Below are 26,335 nucleotides of genomic sequence, written 5' to 3'. Positions count from 1 at the left end.
TTACCCAAAAATAAAAGACATATATATTATATTGAATATATAGACCATTTGTTGTCTTCAATATAAATTGCGTGTATATTTAATTAATATACATGCGTTGCGTGATGTATTGTTCATATTAAATTATGCGCATACATTGATAAATGCAACACCTAAAATATACATTGTTGTACCTGATATACAGGTTAATGCTTTATATAATATTAAAACAATATAAATTATATTTATATTGATTATATAAAACTAAGACATTTCGCAACAATTATTTTAGGTATATCAAAAAATTAAACATATTTTATATGTTTAAATATAGACGAATGTATTGAATATAAATTGCGTGTATATTTAATTAATATACATGCGTTGCGTGATGTATTGTTCATATTAAATTATGCGCATACATTGATAAATGCAACACCTAAAATATACATTGTTGTACCTGATATACAGGTTAATGCTTTATATAATATTAAAACAATATAAATTATATTTATATTGATTATATAAAACTAAGACATTTCGCAACAATTATTTTAGGTATAAAAATAACTTTATTGAAGGAATTGATATATGCCAGTTAAATGGTGTATTTTTAATTTCTTTCAATAAAAACATAATTGACGAATTGTATATTTATATATATTTATAAAACTCTAAGCGGTGGATCACTCGGCTCATGGGTCGATGAAGAACGCAGCAAACTGTGCGTCATCGTGTGAACTGCAGGACACATGAACATCGACATTTTGAACGCATATCGCAGTCCATGCTGTTATGTACTTTAATTAATTTTATAGTGCTGCTTGGACTACATATGGTTGAGGGTTGTAAGACTATGCTAATAAAGTTGCTTATTATTATATATTTTTATAATGATATGCATATGGTATATTATTGGATATATTTATATATTCATAATATTAAATATAAAAGCAATTATCTCAAATATTTATAAAAGAAAAAATGAAGATATACAATTCTTTCTTTTTTCAATTCAAATAATACTGAGAAATGTCTAGCATAAAAAAAATTAAATTTTTTTTAACTAGAATTGTCTCTTATTTAAAGATGCGAAAATTGAAAATATATCAAATATATTGTTCTTCATAGAGATATATTGTTTATATATATATACATTGCTTTATACAACCTCAACTCATATGGGACTACCCCCTGAATTTAAGCATATTAATTAGGGGAGGAAAAGAAACTAACAAGGATTTTCTTAGTAGCGGCGAGCGAAAAGAAATCAGTTCAGCACTAAGTCACTTTGTCTATATGGCAAATGTGAGATGCAGTGTATGGAGCGTCAATATTCTAGTATGAGAAATTAACGATTTAAGTCCTTCTTAAATGAGGCCATTTACCCATAGAGGGTGCCAGGCCCGTATAACGTTAATGATTACTAGATGATGTTTCCAAAGAGTCGTGTTGCTTGATAGTGCAGCACTAAGTGGGTGGTAAACTCCATCTAAAACTAAATATAACCATGAGACCGATAGTAAACAAGTACCGTGAGGGAAAGTTGAAAAGAACTCTGAATAGAGAGTTAAATAGTACGTGAAACTGCTTAGAGGTTAAGCCCGATGAACCTGAATATCCATTATGGAAAATTCATCATTAAAGTTATAATATTTAAATAATATTATAGAAATAGTGTGCATTTTTTCCATATAAGGACATTGTAATCTATTAACATATATAATTTATCATAAAATATGACTTATAGTTTATTCAAATTATTATGCTTGCATTTTAACATAGGATAAATGTCATTAATTTGATAAAGTGTTGATAGATTAATAAGAATACAGTGCGTTAATTTTTCGGAATTATATAATGGCATAATTATCATTGATTTTTGTGTTTATTATATGCACTTGTATGATTAACAATGCGAAAGATTCAGGATACCTTCGGGACCCGTCTTGAAACACGGACCAAGGAGTCTAACATATGTGCAAGTTATTGGGATATAAACCTAATAGCGTAATTAACTTGACTATTAATGGACTTAGTTTTTTAACTATTTTATAGTTAATTAACACAATCCCGGGGCGTTCTATATAGTTATGTATAATAATATTTATATTATTTATGCCTCTAACTGGAACGTACCTTGAGCAGATATGCTGTGACCCGAAAGATGGTGAACTATACTTGATCAGGTTGAAGTCAGGGGAAACCCTGATGGAAGACCGAAACAGTTCTGACGTGCAAATCGATTGTCAGAATTGAGTATAGGGGCGAAAGACCAATCGAACCATCTAGTAGCTGGTTCCTTCCGAAGTTTCCCTCAGGATAGCTGGTGCATTTTAATGTTATATAAAATAATCTTATCTGGTAAAGCGAATGATTAGAGGCCTTAGGGTCGAAACGATCTTAACCTATTCTCAAACTTTAAATGGGTAAGAACCTTAACTTTCTTGATATGAAGTTTAAGGTTATGATATAATGTGCCCAGTGGGCCACTTTTGGTAAGCAGAACTGGCGCTGTGGGATGAACCAAACGTAATGTTACGGTGCCCAAATTAACAACTCATGCAGAAACCATGAAAGGCGTTGGTTGCTTAAAACAGCAGGACGGTGATCATGGAAGTCGAAATCCGCTAAGGAGTGTGTAACAACTCACCTGCCGAAGCAACTAGCCCTTAAAATGGATGGCGCTTAAGTTGTATACCTATACATTACCGCTAAAGTAGATGATTTATATTACTTGTAATATAAATTTTGAAACTTTAGTGAGTAGGAAGGTACAATGGTATGCGTAGAAGTGTTTGGCGTAAGCCTGCATGGAGCTGCTATTGGTACAGATCTTGGTGGTAGTAGCAAATAATCGAATGAGACCTTGGAGGACTGAAGTGGAGAAGGGTTTCGTGTGAACAGTGGTTGATCACGAGTTAGTCGGTCCTAAGTTCAAGGCGAAAGCCGAAAATTTTCAAGTAAAAATAAATATTACAATTATTGTGAAAATTATATACTTGAATAATTTTGAACGAAAGGGAATACGGTTCCAATTCCGTAACCTGTTGAGTATCCGTTTGTTATTAAATATGGGCCTCGTGCTCATCCTGGCAACAGGAACGACCATAAAGAAGCCGTCGAGAGATATCGGAAGAGTTTTCTTTTCTGTTTTATAGTCGTACTACCATGGAAGTCTTTCGCAGAGAGATATGGTAGATGGGCTAGAAGAGCATGACATATACTGTTGTGTCGATATTTTCTCCTCGGACCTTGAAAATTTATGGTGGGGATACGCAAACTTCTCAACAGGCCGTACCAATATCCGCAGCTGGTCTCCAAGGTGAAGAGTCTCTAGTCGATAGAATAATGTAGGTAAGGGAAGTCGGCAAATTAGATCCGTAACTTCGGGATAAGGATTGGCTCTGAAGATTGAGATAGTCGGGCTTGATTGGGAAACAATAATATGGTTTATGTGCTCGTTCTGGGTAAATAGAGTTATAATCATTTATGGTTGTAACTTGTTCCCCGGATAGTTTAGTTACGTATCCAATTGTGGAACTTTCTTGCTAAAATTTTTAAGAATACTAGTTGGGTCAAACCAATTAGTTCTTATTAATTATAACGATTATCAATTAACAATCAATTCAGAACTGGCACGGACTTGGGGAATCCGACTGTCTAATTAAAACAAAGCATTGTGATGGCCCTAGCGGGTGTTGACACAATGTGATTTCTGCCCAGTGCTCTGAATGTCAAAGTGAAGAAATTCAAGTAAGCGCGGGTCAACGGCGGGAGTAAGCGCGGGTCAACGGCGGGAGTAATTCTCCAATCCAATTGGAGAATTGGATTTGATCGCGTAGAGTGGGTGCAATTCCGTAACTCGTAAATCATACGATCAAGTCAAGTCGACTCAAAACCTCCTCGTGGTATTCTCTGGGTACTAGCTTTTGCTGGTAGCTGATTTGAGCGGCGGAGGGGTCCCTGGGGTTACCAGCCCCTTGGACCCCTTAAAAACATATTGGTGCAGAAACTAACAACGAGCCTCGGATAATTGATGATATAATAGGAAGAGGAGAGTCCACGGCTACTAGTCTGGATGCTAGCAACCAGTATGAACGAGGTGCAGCGGTTAACCTTTCAGGTCGGGTGCCCTGCACGATATGTGGAATGTCGTTCAACTCCAAGAGGGGTTTGGGCGTCCACATGTCACATCGACACAAAGACGAACTTGATACACAACGTCTTCGTGTTGATAAAAAAGCGAGGTGGTCAGAGGAAGAAACGTTGATGATGGCGAGAAAGGAGGTCGAGCTTGCAGCAAGTGGTATTCGACATCTAAATAAAAAGCTAGCGGAAATTTTTACACACCGCAGTTCCGATGCAATTTCTTCATATCGGAAGAGGGGTGAATATAAGGCAAAACTGGAACAGATAAGAGGGCAATCTGTTCCCACCCCAGAAGCATTAGAGTCGAATACCTCACAGCGCCGCCCTAGTAATAGCGAGCAAAACCGACGAGTATCAACATCATCTTCGGGACCAATCAGACCACACGAACAGACGAACAGCGAAATCCTCAGGGTACTACAGGGCTATGCCCCAGTAGTATGCGATTCCCGGTGGAGAGCCGAGGTCCTGCAAACTATCGTAGATAATGCGCAGGTCTCGGGACAGGAAACCACTCTCCAAAGTTTATCTTGCTATCTCATGGAAATTTTTCCGCCACGGAATGAACCGCACATTCTGACGAGGCCCCGAACGGAGCCTCGAAATATGAGACAGCGTAGAAGGCAGCAGTACGCTAGGGTTCAGCGTAACTGGGATAAACATCCGGGAAGATGCATAAAGTCCCTGCTGGAGGGCGCTGACGAGTCGGTGCAGCCACCCCAGGAAATTATGGAGCCATATTGGAAACAGATAATGACCACGCCTAGCTCAAGCTCCATCGAACACGCCTCGTTCCACATGGAACATTCGTTGGAGAGAGTATGGTCCGCTGTGAACCAGCGCGATCTTAGGGCCCATAAGGTCAAATTATCAGGTTCTCCAGGCCCGGACGGGATTACTCCAAGAACTGCCAGGAGTATCCCCGATGGCATTATGCTACGCATAATGAACTTAATTCTCTGGTGTGGGAGACTTCCGTACTCCATCCGTCTGGCCAGAACCATCTTCATCCCGAAGATGGCGACGGCAAGTCGTCCGCAAGACTATCGTCCTATTTCAGTCCCCTCGGTTTTGGTTAGGCAACTAAATGCCATTTTGGCAGCCCGGTTGATTAGTGCAGTCAACTGGGATTCGCGTCAGCGAGGGTTCCTACCGACCGATGGGTGTGCTGACAATACGACGATTGTTGATTTAGTTCTAAGGGAACATCATAAGCGATTTAAATCGTGCTACATCGGGACCCTCGATGTTAGTAAAGCCTTTGATGCGGTAGCTCACAAAGCGGTCTACAACACATTGGCTTCGTATGGTGCCCCACAAGGACTAATCAACTACATACGGAATTCGTACGAGGGCGGCGGCACAATGCTAACTGGGAACGGGTGGGTTTCAAGGGAGTTCATTCCTGCAAGAGGCGTCAAGCAGGGTGACCCTTTGTCTCCCATACTATTTAATCTGGTCATTGACCGGTTACTTAGGTCCTTACCCAGTGAGATTGGTGCCAAAGTCGGAAACGCTATGACAAATGCGGCTGCGTTCGCAGATGATATAGTCCTTTTTGCGGAAACTCCGATGGGCCTTCAGAAATTGTTGGACACCACAGTTGGCTTTCTCTCCTCTGTGGGCCTCACCCTTAACACTGACAAGTGTTTCACTGTCAGCATAAAGGGGCAAGCCAAGCAAAAGTGTACTGTCGTGGAACGGCGGAGCTTTTTGATTGGGGAGCGCGAGGTTCCTTCACTGAAGCGCACTGACGAGTGGAAGTATTTAGGGATTAAATTCACTGCGGATGGGCGGGTCCGGTACAATCCAGCTGAGGAGTTGCAACCGAAGCTGTTGAGATTGACTCGGGCCCCCCTGAAGCCACAGCAGAAGTTATTTGCCCTTCGGACTGTCCTTATCCCACAACTCTATCACAAGCTGACCCTTGGGAGTGTGACGATAGGCGTTCTGAAGAAATTTGACACATTGGTTCGATATACCGCACGGAAGTGGTTGAGGCTTCCGGTAGACGTACCAACTTCTTTTTTCCATGCCCCCCACAGAAGTGGGGGTCTCGGGTTACCATCGTTGAGATGGATAGCACCGATGCTTCGTTTGAAGCGATTGAGCAGTATAAAATGGCCTCACCTCGAGCAATCCGAGGTAGCCAGCTCTTTCGTGGAAGACGAAATGCGGAGGGCCCGGGATAGGCTTCAGGCTGGAAGTCAAGAGTTGTTAACCCGTCTACAGGTAGATTCGTACTTGGCAAATAGGTTGCACATGTCTGTTGATGGTGGCGGGCTCCGTGAAGCAGAGCGTTTTGCTCCGCAACACGGATGGGTTGTCCAACCCACGCGTTTGCTAACAGGAAGGGAATATACAGAAGGAATCAAACTGCGGATAAATGCCCTACCCTCAAGGTCTCGTACCACGAGGGGAAGGCACGAATTGGGAAGACGGTGCCGTGCAGGATGTGATGCTCCCGAAACAACAAACCACATCTTGCAGCAATGCTATCGTACTCATGGGAGGAGGATAGCTCGGCACGACGGCGTAGTAAATCTAATCAAGCGGGGACTTGAGAGGAAAGGCTGCGTCGTTCATGTTGAACCAAGTCTGCAGGGCGAGACCGGATTGAATAAACCCGACCTGGTAGCTATCCGACAAAATCACATTTATGTGATTGACGCGCAGGTAGTGACCGACGGACATTCTCTCGACCAAGCGCATCAGCGCAAAGTCGAGAAGTACGAGACACCGGACATACGGACAAATTTGCGGAGACTTTTCGGCTCGCAACATGTTGTTGAGTTCCATTCCGCCACTGTGAACTGGAGAGGAATATGGAGCGGTCAGTCGGTAAAACGGCTGATTGCTTCAGACCTCCTCAGCACTAGTGATAGTCATATCATTAGTGTCCGGGTAATCAGTGGTGGTCTCTGGAGTTGGCGACAATTCATGTATCTGTCGGGATACACGCGTGATTGGACTTAGTCATGCATCACGTTCATATTAAAAGCTTGCTGCCGTAGCATAACATCTAAAAACGGCATAAAATTCGCTTAAAAACGAGGCGGTTTTTAGTACGTAGGCGTCTTCTGGGTCGTATGAACCCACAAGATGAATCGTGCATGCACACTCTTATTGGCTAAATAACATCATAACCTGAGTGTGTATCTTTTGAAGATTTTTACGATCCTTAGCGAACAAAAAAAAAAAAAAAAATAGCCAAATGCCTCGTCATCTAATTAGTGACGCGCATGAATGGATTAACGAGATTCCTTCTGTCCCTATCTACTATCTAGCGAAACCACAGCCAAGGGAACGGGCTTGGAATAATTAGCGGGGAAAGAAGACCCTTTTGAGCTTGACTCTAATCTGGCAGTGTAAGGAGACATAAGAGGTGTAGAATAAGTGGGAGATATTAGACTTCGGTTTGGTATCGACAATGAAATACCACTACTCTTATTGTTTCCTTACTTACTTGATTAAATGGAACGTGTATCATTTCCTAGCCATTATACGGATATATTTATTATATCTTATGGTATTGGGTTTTGATGCAAGCTTCTTGATCAAAGTATCACGAGTTTGTTATATAATCGCAAACAAATTCTTTAATGAGAGATGCATTCATGTATTATCGATTTGAAAATTTGGTATAACTCCAATTACTCAGGTATGATCCAATTCAAGGACATTGCCAGGTAGGGAGTTTGACTGGGGCGGTACATCTCTCAAATAATAACGGAGGTGTCCCAAGGCCAGCTCAGTGCGGACAGAAACCACACATAGAGCAAAAGGGCAAATGCTGACTTGATCTCGGTGTTCAGTACACACAGGGACAGCAAAAGCTCGGCCTATCGATCCTTTTGGTTTAAAGAGTTTTTAACAAGAGGTGTCAGAAAAGTTACCATAGGGATAACTGGCTTGTGGCGGCCAAGCGTTCATAGCGACGTCGCTTTTTGATCCTTCGATGTCGGCTCTTCCTATCATTGTGAAGCAAAATTCACCAAGCGTTGGATTGTTCACCCATGCAAGGGAACGTGAGCTGGGTTTAGACCGTCGTGAGACAGGTTAGTTTTACCCTACTAATGACAAAACGTTGTTGCGACAGCATTCCTGCGTAGTACGAGAGGAACCGCAGGTACGGACCAATGGCACAATACTTGTTCGAGCGAACAGTGGTATGACGCTACGTCCGTTGGATTATGCCTGAACGCCTCTAAGGTCGTATCCGTGCTGGACTGCAATGATAAATAAGGGGCAATTTGCATTGTATGGCTTCTAAACCATTTAAAGTTTATTATTTATATTTTAAACGACAATGGATGTGATGCCAATGTAATTTGTAACATAGTAAATTGGGAGGATCTTTGATCACCTGATGCCATGCTAGTTACATATGAAAACATTATTTAATACAATGACAAAGCCTAGAATCAATTGTAAACGACTTTTGTAACGGGCAAGGTGTTGTAAGTGGTTGAGCAGCTGCCATACTGCGATCCACTGAAGCTTATCCTTTGCTTGATGATTCGAAATATAAAAAAAATGTAAATATGCATGTGTAAATATGTATATTTAGTATAAAAAATCTTTATATGCTATATCTAAGAAAGCATATAAGGATTTATCACGGGTTGTCCACGTTTCCCTACTAATTGTGGCCTACTAACTGTTTCGTCATCTTATTAGTGACGTGAAAAATGAAAATAATATTTTTCATTTATATTGTTATAAGTCTTAAACCTTAAGACGGCGGGAGTTGAATTACTTTCGTTTAGGTAGCCAAATGCCTCGTCATCTTATTAGTGACGTGAAAAATGAAAATAATATTTTTCATTTATATTGTTATAAGTCTTAAACCTTATAACGGCGGAAGATGAATTACTTTCTTTTAGGTAGCCAAATGCCTCGTCATCTTATTAGTGACGTGAAAAATGAAAATAATATTTTTCATTTATATTGTTATAAGTCTTAAACTTTAAGACGGCGGGAGTTGAATTACTTTCGCATAGGTAGCCAAATGCCTCGTCATCTTATTAGTGACGCGCATGATTCAATTCAAGAGATTCCTTCTGTCCCTATTTAAAACCTCACGGATATTAAAAATATTAAACATATATTGTTATAAGTCTTAAACCTTAAGACGGCGGGAGTTGAATTACTTTCGCATAGGTAGCCAAATGCCTCGTCATCTTATTAGTGACGCGCATGATTCAATTCAAGAGATTCCTTCTGTCCCTATTTAAAACCTCACGGATATTAAAAATATTAAACATATATTGTTATAAGTCTTAAACCTTAAGACGGCGGGAGTTGAATTACTTTCGCATAGGTAGCCAAATGCCTCGTCATCTTATTAGTGACGTGAAAAATGAAAATAATATTTTTCATTTATATTGTTATAAGTCTTAAACTTTAAGACGGCGGGAGTTGAATTACTTTCGCATAGGTAGCCAAATGCCTCGTCATCTTATTAGTGACGTGAAAAATGAAAATAATATTTTTCATTTATATTGTTATAAGTCTTAAACCTTATAACGGCGGAAGATGAATTACTTTCGTTTAGGTAGCCAAATGCCTCGTCATCTTAATAGTGACGTGAAAAATGAAAATAATATTTTTCATTTATATTGTTATAAGTCTTAAACTTTAAGACGGCGGGAGTTGAATTACTTTCGCATAGGTAGCCAAATGCCTCGTCATCTTATTAGTGACGTGAAAAATGAAAATAATATTTTTCATTTATATTGTTATAAGTCTTAAACCTTATAACGGCGGAAGATGAATTACTTTCGTTTAGGTAGCCAAATGCCTCGTCATCTTATTAGTGACGTGAAAAATGAAAATAATATTTTTCATTTATATTGTTATAAGTCTTAAACTTTAAGACGGCGGGAGTTGAATTACTTTCGCATAGGTAGCCAAATGCCTTGTCATCTTATTAGTGACGCGCATGATTCAATTCAAGAGATTCCTTCTGTCCCTATTTAAAACCTCACGGATATTAAAAATATTAAACATATATTGTTATAAGTCTTAAACCTTAAGACGGCGGGAGTTGAATTACTTTCGCATAGGTAGCCAAATGCCTCGTCATCTTATTAGTGACGCGCATGATTCAATTCAAGAGATTCCTTCTGTCCCTATTTAAAACCTCACGGATATTAAAAATATTAAACATATATTGTTATAAGTCTTAAACCTTAAGACGGCGGGAGTTGAATTACTTTCGCATAGGTAGCCAAATGCCTCGTCATCTTATTAGTGACGCGCATGATTCAATTCAAGAGATTCCTTCTGTCCCTATTTAAAACCTCACGGATATTAAAAATATTAAACATATATTGTTATAAGTCTTAAACCTTAAGACGGCGGGAGTTGAATTACTTTCGCATAGGTAGCCAAATGCCTTGTCATCTTATTAGTGACGCGCATGATTCAATTCAAGAGATTCCTTCTGTCCCTATTTAAAACCTCACGGATATTAAAAATATTAAACATATATTGTTATAAGTCTTAAACCTTAAGACGGCGGGAGTTGAATTACTTTCGCATAGGTAGCCAAATGCCTCGTCATCTTATTAGTGACGCGCATGATTCAATTCAAGAGATTCCTTCTGTCCCTATTTAAAACCTCACGGATATTAAAAATATTAAACATATATTGTTATAAGTCTTAAACCTTAAGACGGCGGGAGTTGAATTACTTTCGCATAGGTAGCCAAATGCCTCGTCATCTTATTAGTGACGCGCATGATTCAATTCAAGAGATTCCTTCTGTCCCTATTTAAAACCTCACGGATATTAAAAATATTAAACATATATTGTTATAAGTCTTAAACCTTAAGACGGCGGGAGTTGAATTACTTTCGCATAGGTAGCCAAATGCCTCGTCATCTTATTAGTGACGCGCATGATTCAATTCAAGAGATTCCTTCTGTCCCTATTTAAAACCTCACGGATATTAAAAATATTAAACATATATTGTTATAAGTCTTAAACCTTAAGACGGCGGGAGTTGAATTACTTTCGCATAGGTAGCCAAATGCCTCGTCATCTTATTAGTGACGCGCATGATTCAATTCAAGAGATTCCTTCTGTCCCTATTTAAAAACTCACGAATATTAAAAATATTAAAAATATTTTCATATGGATATGCAATCGTATGGATATCCAAATATGTGTGGGAAAGTCGTACTTCCTATACGATAAATGACCGGATTGACGAAACCGTGTTCAAAAAGGTATATAGGGTAGGTGGTGTTCGGCCTACCAATATAATATTAAAATAATATTATATTAAACAGAAGATCGCCAGTATTAATATATAAGCATATGGTTATGAATACATATGCATATAACATATATGAAAATATATGAATATATAAAAAAAAATATATATGAATATGAAAATATTTATATGTATATGGAATATATGGTAGGTGATGATGTTAGCCTACCATATAATATATAATATAATAATTTAATTATATTATATTAAATATGGAAATATTAAAAATATATTAAAAATATTAAAAATATTTTCATATGGATATGCAATCGTATGGATATCCAAATATGTGTGGGAAAGTCATACTTCCCATACAATAAATGACCGGATTGACGAAACCGTGTTCAAAAAGGTATATAGGGTAGGTGGTGTTCAGCCTGCCAATATAATATTAAAATAATATTATATTAAACAGAAGACCGCCAGTATTAATATATGAGCATATGGTTATGAATACATATGCATATAACATATATGAAAATATATGAATATAAAAAAATATATATGGATATGAAAATATTTATATGTATATGAAATATATGGTAGGTGATGAGGATAGCCTACCATATAATATATAATATAATAATTTAATTATATTATATTAAATATGGAAATATTAAAAATATATTAAAAATATTAAAAATATTTTCATATGGATATGCAATCGTATGGATATCCAAATATGTGTGGGAAAGTCATACTTCCCATACAATAAATGACCGGATTGACGAAACCGTGTTCAAAAAGGTATATAGGGTAGGTGGTGTTCGGCCTACCAATATAATATTAAAATAATATTATATTAAACAGAAGACCGCCAGTATTAATATATGAGCATATGGTTATGAATACATATGCATATAACATATATGAAAATATATGAATATAAAAAAATATATATGGATATGAAAATATTTATATGTATATGAAATATATGGTAGGTGATGGTGATAGCCTACCATATAATATATAATATAATAATTTAATTATATTATATTAAATATGGAAATATTAAAAATATATTAAAAATATTAAAAATATTTTCATATGGATATGCAATCGTATGGATATCCAAATATGTGTGGGAAAGTCATACTTCCCATACAATAAATGACCGGATTGACGAAACCGTGTTCAAAAAGGTATATAGGGTAGGTGGTGTTCGGCCTACCAATATAATATTAAAATAATATTATATTAAACAGAAGACCGCCAGTATTAATATATAAGCATATGGTTATGAATACATATGCATATAACATATATGAAAATATATGAATATAAAAAAATATATATGGATATGAAAATATTTATATGTATATGAAATATATGGTAGGTGATGGTGATAGCCTACCATATAATATATAATATAATAATTTAATTATATTATATTAAATATGGAAATATTAAAAATATATTAAAAATATTAAAAATATTTTCATATGGATATGCAATCGTATGGATATCCAAATATGTGTGGGAAAGTCATACTTCCCATACAATAAATGACCGGATTGACGAAACCGTGTTCAAAAAGGTATATAGGGTAGGTGGTGTTCAGCCTGCCAATATAATATTAAAATAATATTATATTAAACAGAAGATCGCCAGTATTAATATATAAGCATATGGTTATGAATACATATGCATATAACATATATGAAAATATATGAATATATAAAAAAAAATATATATGAATATGAAAATATTTATATGTATATGGAATATATGGTAGGTGATGATGTTAGCCTACCATATAATATATAATATAATAATTTAATTATATTATATTAAATATGGAAATATTAAAAATATATTAAAAATATTAAAAATATTTTCATATGGATATGCAATCGTATGGATATCCAAATATGTGTGGGAAAGTCGTACTTCCTATACGATAAATGACCGGATTGACGAAACCGTGTTCAAAAAGGTATATAGGGTAGGTGGTGTTCGGCCTACCAATATAATATTAAAATAATATTATATTAAACAGAAGATCGCCAGTATTAATATATAAGCATATGGTTATGAATACATATGCATATAACATATATGAAAATATATGAATATATAAAAAAAAATATATATGAATATGAAAATATTTATATGTATATGGAATATATGGTAGGTGATGATGTTAGCCTACCATATAATATATAATATAATAATTTAATTATATTATATTAAATATGGAAATATTAAAAATATATTAAAAATATTAAAAATATTTTCATATGGATATGCAATCGTATGGATATCCAAATATGTGTGGGAAAGTCATACTTCCCATACAATAAATGACCGGATTGACGAAACCGTGTTCAAAAAGGTATATAGGGTAGGTGGTGTTCAGCCTGCCAATATAATATTAAAATAATATTATATTAAACAGAAGACCGCCAGTATTAATATATGAGCATATGGTTATGAATACATATGCATATAACATATATGAAAATATATGAATATAAAAAAATATATATGGATATGAAAATATTTATATGTATATGAAATATATGGTAGGTGATGAGGATAGCCTACCATATAATATATAATATAATAATTTAATTATATTATATTAAATATGGAAATATTAAAAATATATTAAAAATATTAAAAATATTTTCATATGGATATGCAATCGTATGGATATCCAAATATGTGTGGGAAAGTCATACTTCCCATACAATAAATGACCGGATTGACGAAACCGTGTTCAAAAAGGTATATAGGGTAGGTGGTGTTCGGCCTACCAATATAATATTAAAATAATATTATATTAAACAGAAGACCGCCAGTATTAATATATGAGCATATGGTTATGAATACATATGCATATAACATATATGAAAATATATGAATATAAAAAAATATATATGGATATGAAAATATTTATATGTATATGAAATATATGGTAGGTGATGGTGATAGCCTACCATATAATATATAATATAATAATTTAATTATATTATATTAAATATGGAAATATTAAAAATATATTAAAAATATTAAAAATATTTTCATATGGATATGCAATCGTATGGATATCCAAATATGTGTGGGAAAGTCATACTTCCCATACAATAAATGACCGGATTGACGAAACCGTGTTCAAAAAGGTATATAGGGTAGGTGGTGTTCGGCCTACCAATATAATATTAAAATAATATTATATTAAACAGAAGACCGCCAGTATTAATATATAAGCATATGGTTATGAATACATATGCATATAACATATATGAAAATATATGAATATAAAAAAATATATATGGATATGAAAATATTTATATGTATATGAAATATATGGTAGGTGATGGTGATAGCCTACCATATAATATATAATATAATAATTTAATTATATTATATTAAATATGGAAATATTAAAAATATATTAAAAATATTAAAAATATTTTCATATGGATATGCAATCGTATGGATATCCAAATATGTGTGGGAAAGTCATACTTCCCATACAATAAATGACCGGATTGACGAAACCGTGTTCAAAAAGGTATATAGGGTAGGTGGTGTTCAGCCTGCCAATATAATATTAAAATAATATTATATTAAACAGAAGACCGCCAGTATTAATATATGAGCATATGGTTATGAATACATATGCATATAACATATATGAAAATATATGAATATAAAAAAATATATATGGATATGAAAATATTTATATGTATATGAAATATATGGTAGGTGATGGGGATAGCCTACCATATAATATATAATATAATAATATTTATTATATTATAATAAATATGGAAATATTAAATTATTTTCATATGGATATGGATATGGATATGGATATGGATATACATATTCATATGGATATACTAAAATATACTGAAATATACCGATGAGTATATTTAGGTGAGGGTAAAAAGGCAAATAAATACCCAGCTTGACGAAAGTGTGTTCAAAAAGGTATATAGGGTAGGTGGTGTCGTCCTACCAATATAGTATATTATTTATATTATATGAATATACTAAAATACCGATGAGTATTTTTAGGTGAGGGAAAGAAGGCAAATAAATACCCAGCTTGACGAAAGTGTGGTCAAAAAGGTATATATGGTAGGTGGTGTAAGCCTATCTATATAATATAACATACTATATTATATATTATATATACACTATATTGTATACTTAGATAATATCGTTGAAGCGTCTACGTCTTATTATAAATTATAATTTGACAAGTTTCCAATTATTATCGTTAATTTCTGGTTCTAGGCAAATAAAAATTTCTTTTTATTATATCCTAGTAAGTATATGGAATTAAATTTAATTTCATATACGTATATGATAATAGTAGTAATATTATTATTATTATTATTGTATAAATAAATATGAATAAACTATATATATGAAAATATATAAATATATGAAAATTAAAAAGTGCTTAGTTTTATATCATATAAAACTAGACTTTTATATACAAAGAAAATAAATTTTAAATTTATTATCAAAATACATATGCGATAATTTTATTATAAAATTAAGCAAATATATATATGTGAATATATACAAATTGTTGTATGTGAAAATATAAAGATATTTTAGAATTAAATATATGCATAATATTGTATTTTATTAAAAAAAATATTAAAGAAGGCTTATATAAATAAAAAGACCGCCCGCTCATATAAATACCCTAACACAAACGAGGGTTTAAGAAAAAGCCATGAAAAAAATATACCCTGAGGTGTATGCGTTGGGCACCCGAGGGATATATTATAAATATATATATATATATATATATTTTAATAAATGAACGAATATTGAATGCCATATAATAATTGGCCAAATTCGTTAATATTTTAATTTATACAAATATTTGCAATATTTATTTTCTATATATCAATATGAAAATGAAATATATCAAAGATATAAACATTATTCTGGTTGATCCTGCCAGTAGTTATATGCTTGTCTCAAAGATTAAGCCATGCATGTCTAAGTACACACGCATTAAAAGTGAAACCGCAAAAGGCTCATTATATCAGTTATGGTTCCTTAGATCGTTAACAGTTACTTGGATAACTGTGGTAATTCTAGAGCTAATACATGCAATTAAAACATGAACCTTATGGGACATGTGCTTTTATTAGGCTAAAACCAAGCGATCGCAAGATCGTTATATTGGTTGAACTCTAGATAACATGCAGATCGTATGGTCTTGTACCGACGACAGATCTTTCAAATGTCTGCCCTATCAACTTTTGATGGTAGTATCTAGGACTACCATGGTTGCAACGGGTAACGGGGAATCAGGGTTCGATTCCGGAGAGGGAGCCTGAGAAACGGCTACCACATCTAAGGAAGGCAGCAGGCGCGTAAATTACCCACTCCCAGCTCGGGGAGGTAGTGACGAAAAATAACAATACAGGACTCATATCCGAGGCCCTGTAATTGGAATGAGTACACTTTAAATCCTTTAACAAGGACCAATTGGAGGGCAAGTCTGGTGCCAGCAGCCGCGGTAATTCCAGCTCCAATAGCGTATATTAAAGTTGTTGCGGTTAAAACGTTCGTAGTTGAACTTGTGCTTCATACGGGTAGTACAACATACAATTGTAGTTAGTACTATACCTTTATGTATGTAAGCGTATTACCGGTGGAGTTCTTATATATGTTTAAATACTTGTATTTTTTCATATGTTCCTCCTATTTAAAAACCTGCATTAGTGCTCTTAAACGAGTGTTATTGTGGGCCGGTACAATTACTTTGAACAAATTAGAGTGCTTAAAGCAGGCTTCAAATGCCTGAATATTCTGTGCATGGGATAATGAAATAAGACCTCTGTTCTGCTTTCATTGGTTTTCAGATCAAGAGGTAATGATTAATAGAAGCAGTTTGGGGGCATTAGTATTACGACGCGAGAGGTGAAATTCTTGGACCGTCGTAAGACTAACTTAAGCGAAAGCATTTGCCAAAGATGTTTTCATTAATCAAGAACGAAAGTTAGAGGTTCGAAGGCGATCAGATACCGCCCTAGTTCTAACCATAAACGATGCCAGCTAGCAATTGGGTGTAGCTACTTTTATGGCTCTCTCAGTCGCTTCCCGGGAAACCAAAGCTTTTGGGCTCCGGGGGAAGTATGGTTGCAAAGCTGAAACTTAAAGGAATTGACGGAAGGGCACCACCAGGAGTGGAGCCTGCGGCTTAATTTGACTCAACACGGGAAAACTTACCAGGTCCGAACATAAGTGTGTAAGACAGATTGATAGCTCTTTCTCGAATCTATGGGTGGTGGTGCATGGCCGTTCTTAGTTCGTGGAGTGATTTGTCTGGTTAATTCCGATAACGAACGAGACTCAAATATATTAAATAGATATCTTCAGGATTATGGTGTTGAAGCTTATATAGCCTTCATTCATGGTAGCAGTAAAATGTTTATTGTGTTTGAATGTGTTTATATAAGTGGAGCCGTACCTGTTGGTTTGTCCCATTATAAGGATACTAGCTTCTTAAATGGACAAATTGCGTCTAGCAATAATGAGATTGAGCAATAACAGGTCTGTGATGCCCTTAGATGTCCTGGGCTGCACGCGCGCTACAATGAAAGTATCAACGTGTATTTCCTAGACCGAGAGGTCCGGGTAAACCGCTGAACCACTTTCATGCTTGGGATTGTGAACTGAAACTGTTCACATGAACTTGGAATTCCTAGTAAGTGTGAGTCATTAACTCGCATTGATTACGTCCCTGCCCTTTGTGCACACCGCCCGTCGCTACTACCGATTGAATTATTTAGTGAGGTCTCCGGACGTGATCACTGTGACGCCTTGTGTGTTACGGTTGTTTCGCAGAAGTTGACCGAACTTGATTATTTAGAGGAAGTAAAAGTCGTAACAAGGTTTCCGTAGGTGAACCTGCGGAAGGATCATTATTGAATGAATCTTATCCGTTATTAAAATATTTATTATATATAAATATATAAATAAAAATTACCCAAAAATAAAAGACATATATATTATATTGAATATATAGACCATTTGTTGTCTTCAATATAAATTGCGTGTATATTTAATTAATATACATGCGTTGCGTGATGTATTGTTCATATTAAATTATGCGCATACATTGATAAATGCAACACCTAAAATATACATTGTTGTACCTGATATACAGGTTAATGCTTTATATAATATTAAAACAATATAAATTATATTTATATTGATTATATAAAACTAAGACATTTCGCAACAATTATTTTAGGTATATCAAAAAATTAAACATATTTTATATGTTTAAATATAGACGAATGTATTGAATATAAATTGCGTGTATATTAGTAGGGAGTAAATAGGCAATCGGCTGATTTCTTGCGTCATATCCGTGTATGCATGTATATGTTGGTGGGAACGTAAATCCACAATCCAATATACACTCACATATATATATAATCCTAAATAAAAAATACATATTGACCTTTCATCCGACCCTGACATAAATATGTCTCCTGCAAGAAAGTGATAAAAAGGGATCGCAGCAGGTCAATTGGTTCCTTTTTTTTTTCTTGACCCTTCAGGGTGGATTTTCACTTTTCTACGAAAAGGTTTTCTTGTGATATACTTACTCCTTGTAAAATTCTGTATTATATTTTATATTATAAAATTAAATTTCTGTACATAAGTCCGAGTTAATTTAAAATTAATTAAAAAAGAATTGGAGTAAAAAATCCTTTTAAATGATATGCAACACCATAATAAAATTTTGGATATTTTTTTTTTAAATAATTATTTGTTCTTCATCATTAATTTTAAATTAATTACAAAATAATTATAATAAAATACATTTTTAAATGAACTGCAGCACCATGAATATAATTTTTGTAAATAAGCATTTTATTTTTTGTTAATCAATTTTATTTATTTTTTCACGATCCTGAATCTTATTTATTTTTTCACGATCCTGAATCTTAGACAGGTATCTTAAGTGGACAGTTGAATTTGTAGGGAATTAGGCAAACGGCGTATAAGCACCAGAAAAATTTTAGTAGTATGTAATTAGGCAAACGGCGTACGACGTAAATTTAGTGGCGCCATCTATGGGTCAAGTTTGTGTAAAATTGGGCAGCGCCATCTACCGTAATATTTTATACGCCCTCTATTGGCATAAAAGCAAACGATCATGCCAAAAATTATACTTGCCAGGATCATCGCCGTCTATGTTTTCTATATTTTCTGATATCTTGTCTATGTTTTCTATATTTTCTGATATCTTGCATTGGGTCCCATTAAGGGAAATATGCATGTAAAGAAAAGATCATGTAAAAATGAAACTTGCTAGGATCATCGTTTGCCTAATTACATACTACTAAAATTTTTCTGGTGCTTATACGCCGTTTGCCTAATTCCCTACAAATTCAACTGTCCACTTAAGATACCTGTCTAAGATTCAGGATCGTGAAAAAATAAATAAGATTCAGGATCGTGAAAAAATAAATAAAATTGATTAACAAAAAATAAAATGCTTATTTACAAAAATTATATTCATGGTGCTGCAGTTCATTTAAAAATGTATTTTATTATAATTATTTTGTAATTAATTTAAAATTAATGATGAAGAACAAATAATTATTTAAAAAAAAAATATCCAAAATTTTATTATGGTGTTGCATATCATTTAAAAGGATTTTTTACTCCAATTCTTTTTTAATTAATTTTAAATTAACTCGGACTTATGTACAGAAATTTAATTTTATAATATAAAATATAATACAGAATTTTACAAGGAGTAAGTATATCACAAGAAAACCTTTTCGTAGAAAAGTGAAAATCCACCCTGAAGGGTCAAGAAAAAAAAAAGGAACCAATTGACCTGCTGCGATCCCTTTTTATCACTTTCTTGCAGGAGACATATTTATGTCAGGGTCGGATGAAAGGTCAATATGTATTTTTTATTTAGGATTATATATATATGTGAGTGTATATTGGATTGTGGATTTACGTTCCCACCAACATATACATGCATACACGGATATGACGCAAGAAATCAGCCGATTGCCTATTTACTCCCTACTGTAGGCTCTAGGCTCTAAGCGTTATCTTTTCTTTCGAGTCTTCTGATTGGTTTTCCCGATTCATTAACCGGAAAAATGTGGGGAAAATTGGGGTGGTTTTCATGCGTTAACTCATGTACATGTATTGATGATACCAATACATTCAAACACAAGTACCTGTTTTCCGTTTTCGAGGATCAATAGGTTTTGAGGTTTATGCTAAGAATCAAATTTTTAGTATAAATCCAAATCCTAAAGAAAGAGTTTGAAGTTAAAATATAAAGAAAAAAAAAAATGAGCGAGCTGGAAATTATATTCGAGGATACCCAACCAGCACTTAGTGATATTTGTGTATCAAACGGTGCACTTTTATCATTAATTGGTATTGGGAAAAATACACAAGAAGAGCTATTTAATAATCTACAGGATGATTCTCTGACATCCATGTACGATTTGCTAACTCCAACATGGGATTACGAATTAACTATCATCGAGGATAAAATGTATGTCCCGGACACTCAAGAAAATATATTTGAGGATTTCGACGACGACATACCTGCTTCTCCGTGCTTTATTCCGGAGACCCCAGAACTAGTGGAAATATCATCAAAACCAGAGTTTACTTTCCCGGATGATGACCACATATTTTTGGAAGTTAATGAGGGAAAAGATAATTATGAAAGTTTAATGGATGAGGAATTCGACAAAATTTTAATCGATTGGCTTATAAATAATGAATAAATTAAAAACTATGTTATTTTATTATTGTGTAATTATTTTTAATTCATGAAAAATAAATAATTATTCAAACAAAATTATTTTTGAAATCTTTCTTTTTATCAAAGTTTAGTTAAAATGAACTTAAAAATTAAAATACATTAATATTTAAAATAGTTGATTGAAATTAAATTAACACCAAGATTTAAAATTTAAAAGAAATATTTTGAAGTTTGTGTTAAGTTAATTATTTCAATTAATATCGTTGGATGATCCATCAAGAAATGGGTGTATAATTCACTTCGGAGCCAGTACTTTTTCACTTCAGGACAGAAGTAGCAGTTATAGTATGAGGATCTGGCTTTTGTATTGCTGAAGTTGTGTTTTTTTAGAATGTGACGTTTTAATCCATAGCGATATTTAAAGGAAGGACTTTCTATACAGAGATCACAAACGAACGTTTTCATTTCGAAGATTTGAAAATAAACTGATAAAAAGCAACACTAGAACTTGTTTTTATATTATATTTTTAAGATTGAATCTGTGCTATGGTATATAATTGATCTATATATTTTAAAATTAAATGACCATGCAGTCATCTCTTTCATTCCTAATAATAATTACCATATCCCTAGCTATAAATTCTTTATATACACAAATACATTTATAAAAGTGGTATGATGTCATCCCTTTCATTTAAATAAAAGTATATTATTCGTATTAATATACTTATATATATATATAAATAAATATGTATGTATATGTATATATGTAACCACAAAGAAGAGTGAATTTATTATTGAAAGGTATAAAAGAGCGGGATCATTAAATAAATTGATTAGTACCTAACAGTAACCTTTTTGAAGCGAATCCAGGAGTACGTGAGTTATAAATGATGGTATGTTTACAAATTCTCACAGCCAATCAAAAAATATCCTTATGTTTATGTATATCATAGTCTTTCTTAGATACTTTGAATGATCAAAAGCCTGTTATTGGCTACACAAAGACTGAAGACCTATGTATTAATTTCGAATACAAGATCATTGGATGTAAGATAAAGAAAACCACATATGGGACGAAAATAGCCCTTTATTTGACTGATAAGGACGACGAACCACTCTGGATATTTTTACCAAAGAGCTACGTGAATAAATTTTCAACTAAAACACCATTTAAGAAATTGAAGGAAAATGGAATAACGCATCTTGTATATAAAGGAAAAGAGATGACTAGATATAGCTCAGCCTGTTTACAATTTATCTCAAAGGAGTAACTGTATAAAAGAGTCGATTCCTTATAATGTTTTATCAGTTTCATTTTTTCCCTTAAATCAAAAACAACTCCTCTCTCAAGCCTCTCGATGTACGCGCATCAAATAAAATTATTTTTACTTCAATTTGAAGATATGCTTTTCGAGGAGCACCTTAAAAAACTTCAATTTTTAAAAACAACTTTAGAGGATTTGGAAGAAAAGGAAATGCTGTACTCGAAATATGGATTCCACTACAAAATATGTCCCTGGAGTGATGATGAAGCAACCGAAGGTCCAGACACTTGTAACTGCAACAAACTTCCTCTATATATAAAGGAAGCTACGGATATTATGATAAGATACTATAAAATAACTAAAAGAATGTATCCAAATCCATGAAAATAAAAAAGTTTTTTTATAGATATTATAAATAATATTGTTTATTTTTCATATTGGGTTAAAAAAAAAAAAAAAAAAAAAAAAATTTTTTAAATCATTTAAAACATTTACTAAACATTTTTGAAATTAACTTATCATTATAGGTGAAATCTTTTATCTTAAAATTCTGTGTAAAACTCTTTAAAGTTTTTCGATTGCTTTTGTAAAGACCAAAAAGCATGCAGTAATGTCCACAGGTATTTGAAAAGTATCCTTGCAATTGTTGCTTGTTATAAGTATATTTTGATGCATTTCTTTTTAAAAATGCAATAAATTCTTTTTTCTGAGGATATTGTCCATAAGAATCGAAAAATTCTGCTGACTTTTTGTTATAGAAGTAAAATGCAACCCAATGCATTCCTGGTTGGTATGAATAATCAGTGTTAGCTACAATCAATGCTGGATATTCACGAATTTCTTTTGGTAGTTTATCGGCCGAAAAAACCCCTTTAAATATTTTTTTAGTTTGAGGATGCTTGGAGAGCAAGTCCATGATTTGTATTGTATTCATTTTTACAAAAGTACTCGAATATTTCGATGCTTATCAATATCAATCATAGAGTCGTATTCACAATAAACAATGCAAGTAACAGCCTCAGCCAGAGGCTCAGAGAATCTTCCTTCTATTCTGATCGTTCCTTGAGAAATCAGGTTAGCGCAAACACTAGAATTGGAGTGATCAGCAGTTAAATCAAACGCTAATATAAAATTATTTTTGTCAAACATATCCTTGGAAATTTGGAGACCACGATCATAATGCTTAATTCCACAAGCTTTAAATAGTAAATTATATGCTCTTGAACTTAGGGTATTGGTAGGATTTGAGAAATCAAATTCAAGTGCCTGAGAAGGTACCTGTACTCCATTAACTAGCAGATTGAATCGTTGTATTTTAAAGTTTTCAAAATTAAAAGGATCTAATCCTCGATTTCCTGAGTATGCTCTGTTTTTTACCATACAAAAGGCCAAAAAATTTGGAATTTGACCAATAACTGCGTTATCGATGGATAATGTATTATTTCCTGGGTATATTGTGAATGATTTTACTTCAACTTTATTGTATGGGTATATTGCATTTTTTGATTGTAAAACGTGATGATGAGCTAATAAAATGCTGGGGTTGACTACTACATGATTCATGAACAGCTGGGCTTCCAAGATCTTTAGATTCGATTCAGTTTCGGTTTCCAATAAATAAAATGCTGTTTTTTCAATATTAAAAGTAATGCGCAAATCAACATTATTTACAAGCAGTTTTGGTTGGTTGAAAATATCTCCATGCACTTTTCCAAATAATTCTACTTTATTACTATTTTGAAACATGTTTTTAAGAATTTGACTGCCATCACTTTTAAATGGTGTTTGGGTACCATAATTTGGGAAATATCCTTGTGTTGCTAAATGACTTTCACTTGCATCACAACCATAGTTTAAAATTGTTTGCAAATATGATCTATAATGATAATTATTGTCGCTTTGGGAAACCAAAGTATTATTTAAATATACAGATGAGCTTCTAAATATAGAATGCAATATATTATTTGCTACACCAACAGCATTTCCTTCAATACTACTATTATCAATTTTTTTAAGTTGAACCACAAGTTTTAAGTAAACACTTGAAAGATCTCTGTAGGTTTCTCCATTTCCTAAACAAACGAATTCAATTGATGAAGCACTATCCAAAGAAGCAATAGGGTTGTATGAAACTTCTTCGGTTTTCAAAATACAGCTTTGCGTTGGATGAGGCTCAAAAAGATCCAATTCGCTTTTCATGCATTCAATGTGATTACTCATTTTGATTTGGAAAATATGTCACTAATTTTAAATTTTTTAGATGCTTTTTTTCTTGACTTTTTTGAACGCGTATGTTTACGACGTTGTTTAGTTGTTAAATGATTGCGATTTTTTCTTGGTCTCCTCTTTTTATGCCTTTTTCCTTTACCACTTTGTAATTTAGTAATTTTATGAATTGCTTTGTCAGATAGATTATGTAATGCGATTTTACTTTGTTCTTGAATGATATTTCGTAGAGGTTTTCGACCCAAATCATTTATAACAGCCTTTCCGGTTTCAGCAGCTTGATTTTTAAGTGCATTTATCCCTGACAGAAAAAGCGGCTTAATGTAATTAAAAAGTCCACTAAAGAAATTTCCAATACCACGACCATGCTGAACAATTCTTGGGGAAACATAGAGACTACCTATGTTACTTAAGCTTCCACCGCACTGATTTAAATAATATTGATGATAACATTTCGCCATGGTTGGTAAATCAATTCTAAATGTTAGTTTCCCTTAACATTATTATTTATAGACTTTTTCTTCTTTTTCTAAAATGCAGAGTTAGAAAAATTGGAACTGATGAAGTTTCAAAGGGGATTTTATATCCACTTGAATCAGTAATTAATATTGAAATTTCGTTTGGTGAAAAATTTTCAATAGGATAATATTCAACATTTCTAAACTGCATAAATTTTTCTTTTCCATTTGTAAATAAAACTCTTAAGCAACGTGGTCTTTTGCTTCCTACACAACGAGGCTTTATAATGTCCGTGTAAATAAATATTGCACCGCATTCCATCTCATCCGCTTTCATTGATGTCGATTTGTATCGAAATGTTTCAGAATTTACTAAACTTATAAATTCTGTTGAATTAGAGCTTGATTCTTCTGAATTATTTTCTTTTGTTTCTCTCCTTTTTTTAGGATTTTTTCGAAAAGAATTATTTAAATATATATCAGTTATACCGACTTCCCATTCCTCAGACATTGTTTCAGGAAGGTTTACAATATTTGTAAAAGCGCATTTTACATTATCAGGAAACACATTTAAGGAGTCATTGCTGAGCAATGTAATATAAAACTCGTTTTGAAAAAACATTTTAAGCTCTGCAGTTAAGAATATGAGATCCAATTTAATTTATTTTTACCAATTTGGATATTGTTTTCTTTGCGGTTTGCCCTTTGCAATTTTTCTAAATCACTTATATACTTAAGATTTCTTAGTGGATAGGGGGAATCTCTATTCTTTTTAACCTTATTTCTCAGTTTCAGTTTCTTTTCAGTAGAATTTCCTTTTATAATTCTTGTTTTCTCAACTAATGATTTTTTTAAAATCTTATCATCAGTGAAAGAAGTATCTGCGAGTGTTCGTTTATTATTAATTGGAATTGAAACAGATTTCTCAGATGATTGTTCTTCTTCATCGCTGGGTAAAATGGCTAAATCGGGTAAATCCTCTCTTTTAAATGATGACTCGTTCTTGTATTCTTTAGAAGTACTGGCAATAGAATCTTTCCAATCATCTATATATGTTTGGGTTTCTACATTTTGATTTAATGAAAACGGGGGTTTCGATACCGATTGATGCAAAACAGCTTTGTTTCTCTTTTTATTTTGGTATGCACATAATTCTTGTTGAATTTTAATCCATTTATCATAATCACTAATTTTTTTATTGTTTAAAATTGGTAAAAATTTTAAA

At 33.4% G+C, this 26,335-nt stretch overlaps 2 non-coding genes and 1 pseudogene across 2 annotated transcripts; all 3 read left to right on the top strand.

Moving 5' to 3' along the window:
• Positions 1 to 649: 649 nt before the first annotated feature.
• Positions 650 to 828, top strand: LOC138927373 (5.8S ribosomal RNA). Its single transcript, XR_011443883.1, has one exon. It is a non-coding gene; the product is annotated as a 5.8S ribosomal RNA (ribosomal RNA).
• A 318-nt stretch (positions 829 to 1,146) lies between these two features.
• On the top strand, positions 1,147 to 8,655 carry LOC138927368 (large subunit ribosomal RNA; annotated as a pseudogene).
• A 7,674-nt stretch (positions 8,656 to 16,329) lies between these two features.
• Positions 16,330 to 18,324, top strand: LOC138927374 (small subunit ribosomal RNA). Its single transcript, XR_011443884.1, has one exon. It is a non-coding gene; the product is annotated as a small subunit ribosomal RNA (ribosomal RNA).
• The last annotated feature ends 8,011 nt before the right edge of the window (positions 18,325 to 26,335 follow it).

The sequence above is a fragment of the Drosophila bipectinata genome, unplaced genomic scaffold (assembly GCF_030179905.1).
Source record: "Drosophila bipectinata strain 14024-0381.07 unplaced genomic scaffold, DbipHiC1v2 scaffold_23, whole genome shotgun sequence".
NCBI classification, from domain to species: Eukaryota; Metazoa; Arthropoda; class Insecta; order Diptera; family Drosophilidae; genus Drosophila; species Drosophila bipectinata.
Note: the sequence above shows the minus strand (reverse complement) of the source record. Positions and strands in the feature narration are given on the sequence as shown.